We start from the raw sequence: 10,152 nt of genomic DNA, 5'->3' as shown, positions 1-10,152 counted from the left end.
CTATAATCCCTCCTGCACCAAACTTTACACTTGGCACAATGCAGTCAGGCAAGTACCGTTCTCCTGGCAACCCACAAACCCAGACTCGTCCATCGGATTGCCAGACAGAGAAACGTGATTTGTCACTCCAGAGAACACGTCCTCCCTGCTCTAGAGTCCAGTGGCGGCATGCTATACACCACTGCATCCGATGCTTTGCATTGCACTTGGTAACATAAGGCTTGGATGCAGCTGCTCGGCCATGGAAACCCATTCCATGAAGCTCTCTACACAATGTTATTGAGCTAATCTGAAGGCCACACGAAGTTTGCAGATCTGTAGCTATTGACTCTGCAGAAAGTTGGCGACTTCTGCGCACTGTGCGCCTCAGCGTGCGCTGACCACGCTCTGTGATTTTACATGGCCTACCACTTTGTGGCTGAGTAGCTGTTGTTTAGCCTGACGTCGTCATACTCAATTCTAGTCAGAATATGAGTCTGATACTGCTCCGTTGGGCTGTGATTATGGGGCGTGTTTCAACCGAACCAGAAAAGACCTCAATTGGATAGACCTACAACCAATCAGAGCAACGGAGCGACGCATAACGTTAGCTGTCAAATGTCAACAACAGAACTCAACGGCACTGTGTTACCAAGTCCACGGGTTGAAGCAACCCCAATCATGTGATGTACAGACCCAGGAATGCGAATTTTAGCAGGCAGCCCTGCCAAAATAACACATATTTTACCCCCCAAATGCCTTTTTTTCCCGGAGAACCCCCCTGGAAAGCTATTGGGCTTGTTTTTGGCTAGTTTTGAGGAACGTTAGCAATTGGGCGGGTTTCGTTGTAAAAACTTGGCAACCCTCTCTGCACGCACGCTGGAATAAGTAACCTAACGTTAGAAGAAAAAGATGAGTGTAAACGATCTTTGTCGGTGTTGTAAAAAAAGAACTTAAGGATACACAGAGTACTTACCAACACGATCATCATTTCTGAGAGAAATAGTAAAGGCGAATGCATATACGAACAAGTTCTCCGTTTAGGATTAGAACAAACTCAACCCAAGCGCTCTTTGATGACGTGGATGATTACGTTACTGTTTATCATCTGTCCATCATCGTCTAAAGCCCGCCCTGACAATTTCATTGGTCCGAAAAGCTTCTGTTCGGGCATAATTACTTCTCTATTGAGCAAGTCCAGACCGAACTGCCCGAGTAAAAATGTTGTGGGCGGGGCTAAGTTCGGCTGGCATCCAGGCTAGCTGTTGTTCCCAATTGCTTCCACTTTGTTATAATACCAATAACAGTTGACCGTGGAATATTTAGTAGAATATTTAGTAATGAGTGTATCTATTAAGTGTATCTATTTCAGATGCACCCTCCACTAACAGCATTTAAAAATATAGTAAATTATTGTTGGTGGCTTTGTATGTCAGTCAGATGGTTTCTTCCTGAGTAAGTAGGCAGTTCTTGGCAGTTGTAAAGTGGAGCATCATTTATATCAGTAGTCAGAAGTCTGGCTATGTGAGACAAGCAGTAATACAGCTCAATAGTCTTTCTACCTATGACAAGACATTATCTATTATTGCTCTATTTTCTCAGGATGAGGAGTGATACCTAAATAAAGCCACATTTTCTATTTTAGCACTTATATACCAACCTGAAAGACATAAATATACTGGTCAAAAGTTTGGAAACATTACGGTTTTTGAAAGTAGTCTGTTAATCTCATCAAGACTGCATTTATTTGATCAAAAATACAGTAAAACAGTAAAATTGTGAAATATTATTACGATTTAAATGAACTGACGTCTGTTGTAATATATATTTTAAAATGTAATTTATTCCAGTGAAGGCAAAGGTGAATTTTCAGCATCGTAACTCCAGTCTTCAGTGTCACATGATCTTTCAGAAATCATTCTAAGGTCATTTCTTATTATTATAAATGTTGAAAACATTTATTTTTTAATAAATAAATGCCTTTTTAATCGTTTTAATTGCCTTTTTTTGTGGAAATCATGATACACTGCCATTCATTTTATTTAGCAAAACAAGGCATATTAAAATGATTTAAAAAAAAATACAGTAAAGATACTTATTAAATTATCACAAAAAAATAAAAAGTAAAAAAAAAAAATTTAGCAGCACAACTGTATAACACCAAACCAGCATATTAGAATGATTTCTGAAAGATCATGTGACACTGAAGACTGGAGTAATGATGCTGAAAATTCAGCTTTGGCATCACATGAATAAATTAAATTTTTTACAATATATATTACAACAGAAGTCAATTTATTTAATCGTATTAATATTTCTCAGCATTACTGTTTATACTGTATTTTTGATCAAATAAATGCAGCCTTGGTGAGATTAAGAGACCACTTTCAAAAACCTTAATGTTTCCAAAATGTTGACCTGTACTATATATATATATATCACTTGCAATGTTCTTGCAATGAGTACAGCTTCAAGTATTTGTCTTTCCAAATCATTGTCAGAGTAAGACATGTTGAAGCAGGGTGGGCGTAATGAAGCGCTCCAGAGATCACTGCACAAACAAGGGGCCCGTTTTGGCAAAGCTTGGCAGCAGAAGGGCTATAAAATGATATGTGTTAATTTTGTGTTAATTATTATGGGTGCCACATGTTAAGCAGAATGTTCTACCATTGCAGAAGTTAGAAAAATCCACACAGATAATTGTGGAGTGAATGTGGAAGGGAACAGTTGGACCCTGTGATTATAAAGCTGTACTGCTGGAGTCCTGCCCCAGATCTGATGCCCTATTTTACCTTTTGTAATGATGCATCTCATGTGACACGTGGGGTGAATTACTGGCAGGACTGAAGTGATGATAATCACCCGAAATTCTCCAGGGATGGGGCGGCTCCTCCTGGGAAGCACAGAACTCATTAATATGCAGAGTCCCACAATTCTTACTTTTTTCCTACTGTCAGTTGTTCAAAGCAGCACAGTAAAATTTGCAATTCCAACCATATAAACAAAAGATTTTAAACAAAACAACAACTGTCAGTTGTTTTAGAGCAATGCGGATAAATGATTTAATTTTTCTTCAGTGTCACATTTACATGATTTCTACTAATTGAATTAACTATATAGGTTTGTCTCAGTCAGAACTGATTTTTTCATGCTCATTGGCTTGGCTAACAAGTTGTTGAACATAGAACGATTGAGCACTGAACAAACACATTTGACTTGGTTTGCATTTCACTGCAACATTTTCCACTTGATTTCCCCAGATTCAAAGATCCATGAATGCTACTGATACATTGCACTACCTTCTTTACAAACCGAAGTAGAAGGCATGCAATGTTCCTCCCTTTCTCTGCTGGGTTTCGGGTGCCCCCTCAAGCATGCTGTCATTGATAACTGCTACAAGCTCGGCAGAGCTTGGCTGGGATGCTCTTGGCAGAGCTGTGCTTTTTGCTTAGAAATATCACACTCCATCATGTTGCATGAAAAGCTTTGTTTTTCTCCCGGTGACCTTCTCCCACTCCTCTGCCTCCTCCGTCCATCTGTCCATTTGTCCATAATGCCGAGCTGACAGAGGATGGACAGTTTCTGTCCCTCAGAAACAAGAACTTCCTGTGCTGTAGCATGTGCGGAGGCTAATTCAGTTAGTTCAGTTGATTTGATTGGGTGTTGGTGTCACTTTAAGAGGTGTTGCCTTGAGCAGCAGTTATTAGTCATGTTTCATGCATTGTTTAAGATTAATATCATTCAAAACATTTAAAAGTGCCACAAAGAGTTGGAGCCATAGCGGTTAGCCTGCTTTAGGAATGCAGGTTTAAAATGCAATGCAATCATTTTTTAATTGAAATGCATATATATATATACTGTATATTTAGATATTTAAAATAACATCTACATCAGGGTTTCCCAAATGGGGGTATGTGAATTCCTGGGGACTTGTGAGGGAAGAGCAGAGGGTTTGTGAGTAGATAAAAAGCTAATCATTTTAATAAGCTGAAATAAAACTGAAATCACAATATAATTTATAAATATTTTATATATACTGTATAAATTTAGTTCCGAAATGAAATGTCATATCACAGTTCAATTCACAATCCCAATATATGACAAAATAATTGCACTATAATTTTTTGGAAAATTCGTATGCTGCGCACTGTAAGCCTCTTGCTCTTGGGTAGGATTAGTGGTGTGGGTTCATATTACACGCCATAAAGTGTGTATCATATGCACGCAAAAACTCATTTTTGCGTATAAATTGCACAATAAATACAATTAGTGCGCGCTGTAGATACGCACTTTCATGAGATCGGGCTGAAATACCACCTTAATTTCAAGTAAATATTTTATGTCTAAAGCCCAAAGTATAGGTTACTTCGACCGCACTCTGCGTGACGTAAAATAAGAAGGATCTGTGGTTTGGCTGACAAAAAAAAAGTTTGGGAACCCCTGGTTTACATCAATTAAAAGTAAAAGTAAAAAAAAAATATATAAAAAGAGCCACAGACTCCTTTCCATCTAGTGGCATTAGACAGAATAGCATTTAACAAAAATAATGACTGTTTAAACAAGTTTCAAATTTCCACATTTTTCCTCTGCCATAGTTTGGAAAAAGGTCCCAAATTCCCATCATTGGTTAAGTAGATGTTTTTATGTTGAACCGTTAAAATAAAATAATAAAATAAAATGCCGTTCTGTTCTGCTGCTGCTCTGCAAATATCATTTTCTTGATAGGGTTATTTGTCTTGTTTTCCAGTGTTTTTGATGCTTTTATTTGAGAAGCTAAATTGTAAAATATATTAAGACTTATGTTTAGAGGAAATAAAGAAACAAACAAACAAATAAATAAATAACTGGAAAACATTTTTCTTAAAGCAGCTTTTCTTGCCCTTTGGCAAATATGTTTTTCTTGTTTAAAGGTCCTGTTCTTCGTGATCCCATTTTTCAAACTTTAGTTAGTGTGTAATGTTGCTGTTAGAGCATTTATAATACCTGTAAAATTATAAAGCTCAAAGTTCAATGCCAAGCGAGATATTTTATTTAACAGAAGTTCCCTTTCAAAGCCTACAGCGAACGGCTGGTTGGGACTACATCCCTGTACATCCTGCTTTAATGACGTCAGTAGAGCAGTATGTCGACTAACCTCCGCCCACAAGAACACGCGAAAAAGGGGGCGTGGTCTTGTTGCTCCCGCGTGGAGAATAGGAAGTGTTGCGTTCGTATAGTTTGTTTGTTGCCATGTCGTCGAGACGCTGTTATTTTCATCCCGGAGTCAAGTCACCTTTGTTTGGCTTTCCCAGGGACGCTGTACTTAGAGATCATTGAGCGCGTTCATCTCCCCGTTATGGTAAGAGGCGTGACCTTTCTGGTAACGTTCGCTAAGCTGCTGTCGAATCACAACACGGGAACCGCTGGCACAATCAGAACTCGTTACGTATTTCTGAAGGAGGGACTTCATAGAACAGGGAAATCTTTCAAGCCGTTTTGAGGACAGTGAAAACAGCAGTATACAGATAAGTAAATTGTGTGAAAAATACTGTGTTTTTTTACACGCGAAACATGAACACATGTTATATTGCACACTGTAAACACAATCAAAGCTTCAAAAAAACACGAAAAACGGGACCTTTAAAAATAAAAGAAGTATTTCAAAAAATACTTTTTTGCTTCTCAATTGGATTCTTTTTTACAGGAAAACTAGACAAAAATACTGAAAAATGCAGAAGTTACACACTTCATGTGCATGTGCAACAGTATTTCAGTTAAAGAAATGTAATTCGGTGCCCTGTATTTCTTAAGGATGATGATCTATGATAAGAGATAGCACAGGGCCACGGCGTAGCAGGTCATGAAGCGGCAGGAATGCCTCCCTGAGCTGAGGACATCTGAGAGCTGTGATGTGACATGCAGACATTTCTGTCAGAATGGTGAATGCCTCCCTGCTGAAATCGACTGACATTGATTTGTAAGCATAATGGCTGATTATAGGATGGGTGACAGATAAATTTTATCAAAATTAAGGCACAATTAAACATTTCATCTTCCTAATTACTGGCTGTAGATTTGGCCTGATGACCATGTGCTGTAGGAAATCAGCAACCATCACATATTTTAATGGGACACAGCTGTCCTGCGGCCTAGTAATATCTGCACACAGCCCGGAAATGTAATTTATGAGGGGGGAAAAAAAAGATTAAATTGACAGTGGATCGAGTTTCAGAAGTGTTCTCTTTTAGTAAGTTTTGAAGTAATTGTTGGTTGCACTTTATGAAAGTGGCTGTTTTTAGAGAGTCTTAAAAGGTATACATATTATTTTAAAAATGTTTTTAATTTGAATAGTGTTTTAAGAGAATATTTAAAATCATGTATACTTGTACGAGACAAACTAAATATTGAAATCACATGACCAGCATATTACTATTTATTTTATCTCTATAATTTTATCTCTTTCACTCACTGACTGAAATAGCGTATTTCTATTACCCTATGACATCTGCCATATTGACCTGTGCATGCATGCATAAAAAAATGAGGAATGTTTTCATTTAAAAAATAAATTTTTGCTGTATTTCATTCAGTATATAAATGGCCAATGCAAAGAAACACAGATTGTTTGGTGGCTTGTAATCATATTTGAAAAATCAAAGTCTCTGCCCTGCACATTCCACAGGCTTCCTAAAGCAGACAAAGAAGAGATTTTCGTCCACTGAATGCCTGAATTTCACAGGCTTGGAAAGGCTTGTGGGGTTCACACTGAAGTAATCAGCCTTTCTGCTCTGTCTGTGCCAAGGAATTAGCCTGGGAAATTCACCAAAATGTGGGAACAGCTTGGGAACAGATTGATGCAGAGGGGTGAGAGAGACAAGAGAGGCTTAGACTGTATGTGTGCACCATGAGCCCATTCCAGAGCAAATATATGGAAAAGCTTCTCCTAAGTAAGTCAGCTCCTCGGAGCAAGGCTGTCATGCTCTCTGATGTGAAGGGTCTTGAGCGGTTGTGCCGGCTTGCTCCGATTACTGGCAGGTTTGCGCATCAAATCAAAACTTATCTTTTTAAAGTAGTTTTTAGATTCACTGAAAGAAAAGAAAAAAGAGTTCTGCTTGCCCTGGCAAAGGTTGCCTCAACAATGTCAGGATGTTGTGAGCAGTGTTGGGTAAGTTACTCTTAAAAAAGTAATTAAAAACTAGTTACACCCAACACTGGTTGTGAGTAGTTGCCGGAATGTAGTTCTGCTGATGCTAGGGTCCTCTGAGTGGTTGCTAGGGTGTTGACTAGTCCAAAAGATTCCTCTGGTTATTAGATGTGGTTAGAATCCATAAGTCTATTTCATAATTCATCAGTCTGATTGCTTAGAAAACTAATATCACAGCTCTTCTCAACAAACGACAAGATTGTGAGGTATCATTCATGTCCATAGCACATAAAAATTGATAAATTATGCACATAGGGCTGCAACTAACAATTATTTTGATAATCGATTAGTTCGCCGATTATTTCTTTAATTAATCAGAAAAAGATTAATTGAATATTTTTAGAAGATTTAATTAAAATCTAATTTTAATTAAATTTTAACTAAGATTTAATTTCAGGCTCAGAAAAAGCCTGATTTTATTTTTTATTTTTTTATTGACAAAACACTAGCTATTCCACTTCCTGCCCATTGCTGTCCTTCAAACAAATGTGCCAACTGAATACTATAAAAACATTAATATATAGAATATATGTGCAAATATATGTATAAAGCAAATTTATATATGTATAAAGCAAAGGGAAATCCCTATATTAAAGGGATAGTTCACCCAAAAATGAAAATTAGTCCATCATTTACTCACCCTCAAGTCATCCTAGGTGTATATGACATTCTTCTTTCAGACGAATAAAATCTGAGTTATATTACAAAAGTCCAGGCTAATCCAAGCATTAGAATTGGATTCATAGTTTCTCTGTTTTTGAAGTCCATAAAAAGTGCATCTGCCCATTAAATAACGTGCTCCACACGGCTCCGGGGTGTTAATAAAGGCCTTCTGAAGCGAACCGATGCGTTTGTGTAAGAAAAATATCCATATTTAAAACTTTATCAAGTAAACTTTCGGCCAACCGCCTTCCCTGTTCAATTTATGAGAAAATTGTTGAAAGTTCCCCTGCCAGTCGCGACCAGGTATGCTCATGATGTCACGTACGTATCTTGAGTTTCACTTTCAACATTCAACACTTTTCCATGGAAGACGGTCGGTTGAAAGTTTACTTGATAAAGTTTTAAATATGAATCTTTTTCTTACACAAATGCGTCGATTCGCTTCAGAAGGCCTTTATTAACACCCCGGAGCCGTGTGGAGCATATTATTTGAAGGACAGATTCACTTTTTATGGACTTCAAAAACAGAGCAACTATGAATCAAATTCTAATGCTTGGATTAGCCTGGACTTTTGTAATATAACTCTGATTTTATTCGTCTGAAAGAAGAATGTCATATACACCTAGGATGACTTGGGGGTGAGTAAATTATGGGCTAATTTTCATTTTAGGGTGAACTATCCCTTTAAAAAAGAAGATAAAAATAAAAATAATAACTTAAAAACACACACACACACACACACACACACACACACAAACTCGGATGGAAGGAATGTTCTGGAACACACATTCATGCTGGACACTGTAACCTGTTAGTGTCTTTTCTTTAACCTGTAGCTAAATGTAAACGTCTTACATTTATATTTAATTACACGCTGTTATCCCTTTACAGTTACGACTCGTAAAATACTTGAATTACATGTTAACTTTTAAACCTAAATTTAACATCCAACAACAACTCCCTCTCTAATGCTGTCTCATGCGGCGTTCATTCAGTAAAGTCAGGACGAACCTTCATGCAAAATGGAAATACTCGCGTGAATTTGTAACACTTACAGGTAAGGATATAACCGTAAAATTAAAGTTTTGCGCGGAGGAACATTAAGCACACACATCTGTCAAAGCGCCTGACAGGACAACATGTTAAACATTACGCAGCTAATGTATTAGCTTGAAGCTTAAAATAAAGAATTGTCATGTTTTGAGCAGCTTGGATCACGTACCTTTCCAGCAGCAGCTCACTGTTTTCTCCACAATTTTCAAAAAGCATTTTGTACATAGAAATGCGTTATTCAGTGCTGTAATTTGACGCGACTGGCGGAAGTTTTAGGCTACGTGCACGGTCGGCAGAAGCGACTAATCGCTAATGTCATTCGTTGTCGATGATTTTCATTATCGATTTAGTTGTTACAGCTCTGCATACATTTATTACTATCTATGTTTAGGTGATTGTTCAATATTTTATTTTATTTATTAATCCAGTGTTTTTATGCCACAAGCATAGCCTATGCACCACTGTTGACATGCAAATTGGCTTTTAGGTTTAATCACATGTAAATGGCACACACATTTAGTGTTTAGTAGCCTACTATTTTAGTATTTATTCCATTTTTACTTTCAAGCATTCATTGCCTATTAAAAACCTACTCTGAGTTGACTCGTGCCAAAAAAATTGTGAGCAGTCTCAGCCACCAGAAGTTAATTTCGTTGCAGTTTTCTGGGTGACATCCTCAGTCTGGTATGGTTCTGTTGCTCATGCCAGTTTCCATGGCCACCCACAGATCTGAACTTGGTCCCAGTTCAGGTAAACATGGTACCCTAAAGGGGCAGTTGACCCTCATTTTGGGGTGGTTATTTTTGGGTCATACACATCTCACAAGTTTTGTGTTTTGCCTTCATGAACATTTTTAAATAGTACAAACTCAAAAATGGTTTCTGTAAGGCTATGTATTCTGTAAGGTATATATGTGCAACAAACATGTCAAGTTCATTGTAAGATAAATATATAATTTGCATATATATATAGTTTAAAATAATTTAAATATAATACTTTAAGACAATGTGAGAATGCATTAATATTCACATAAATATTGACATATTTAAAGATTCATAGTGAATTAGAATTTTAGTTCAACATTAGTGTAAATTGTATAATAGTGAAGGATGCTGTCCAGTGAGACTTTGTTTTAGGGGCATGGATGAGCATAGGAAGATAAAATGGCTTTTTTTGTGTGCAGATTTGTGACCACAGGCTCGTGTCACTGTGAGCACTGTGCTGTAGCCTGACAAGGGCTCTCATGCTCACAGATAGCCGGCTGTTGTCCTAA

This window comes from Gobio gobio (genome assembly GCF_949357685.1).
Source record: "Gobio gobio genome assembly, chromosome: 23".
NCBI classification, from domain to species: domain Eukaryota; kingdom Metazoa; phylum Chordata; class Actinopteri; order Cypriniformes; family Gobionidae; genus Gobio; species Gobio gobio.
Note: the sequence above shows the minus strand (reverse complement) of the source record.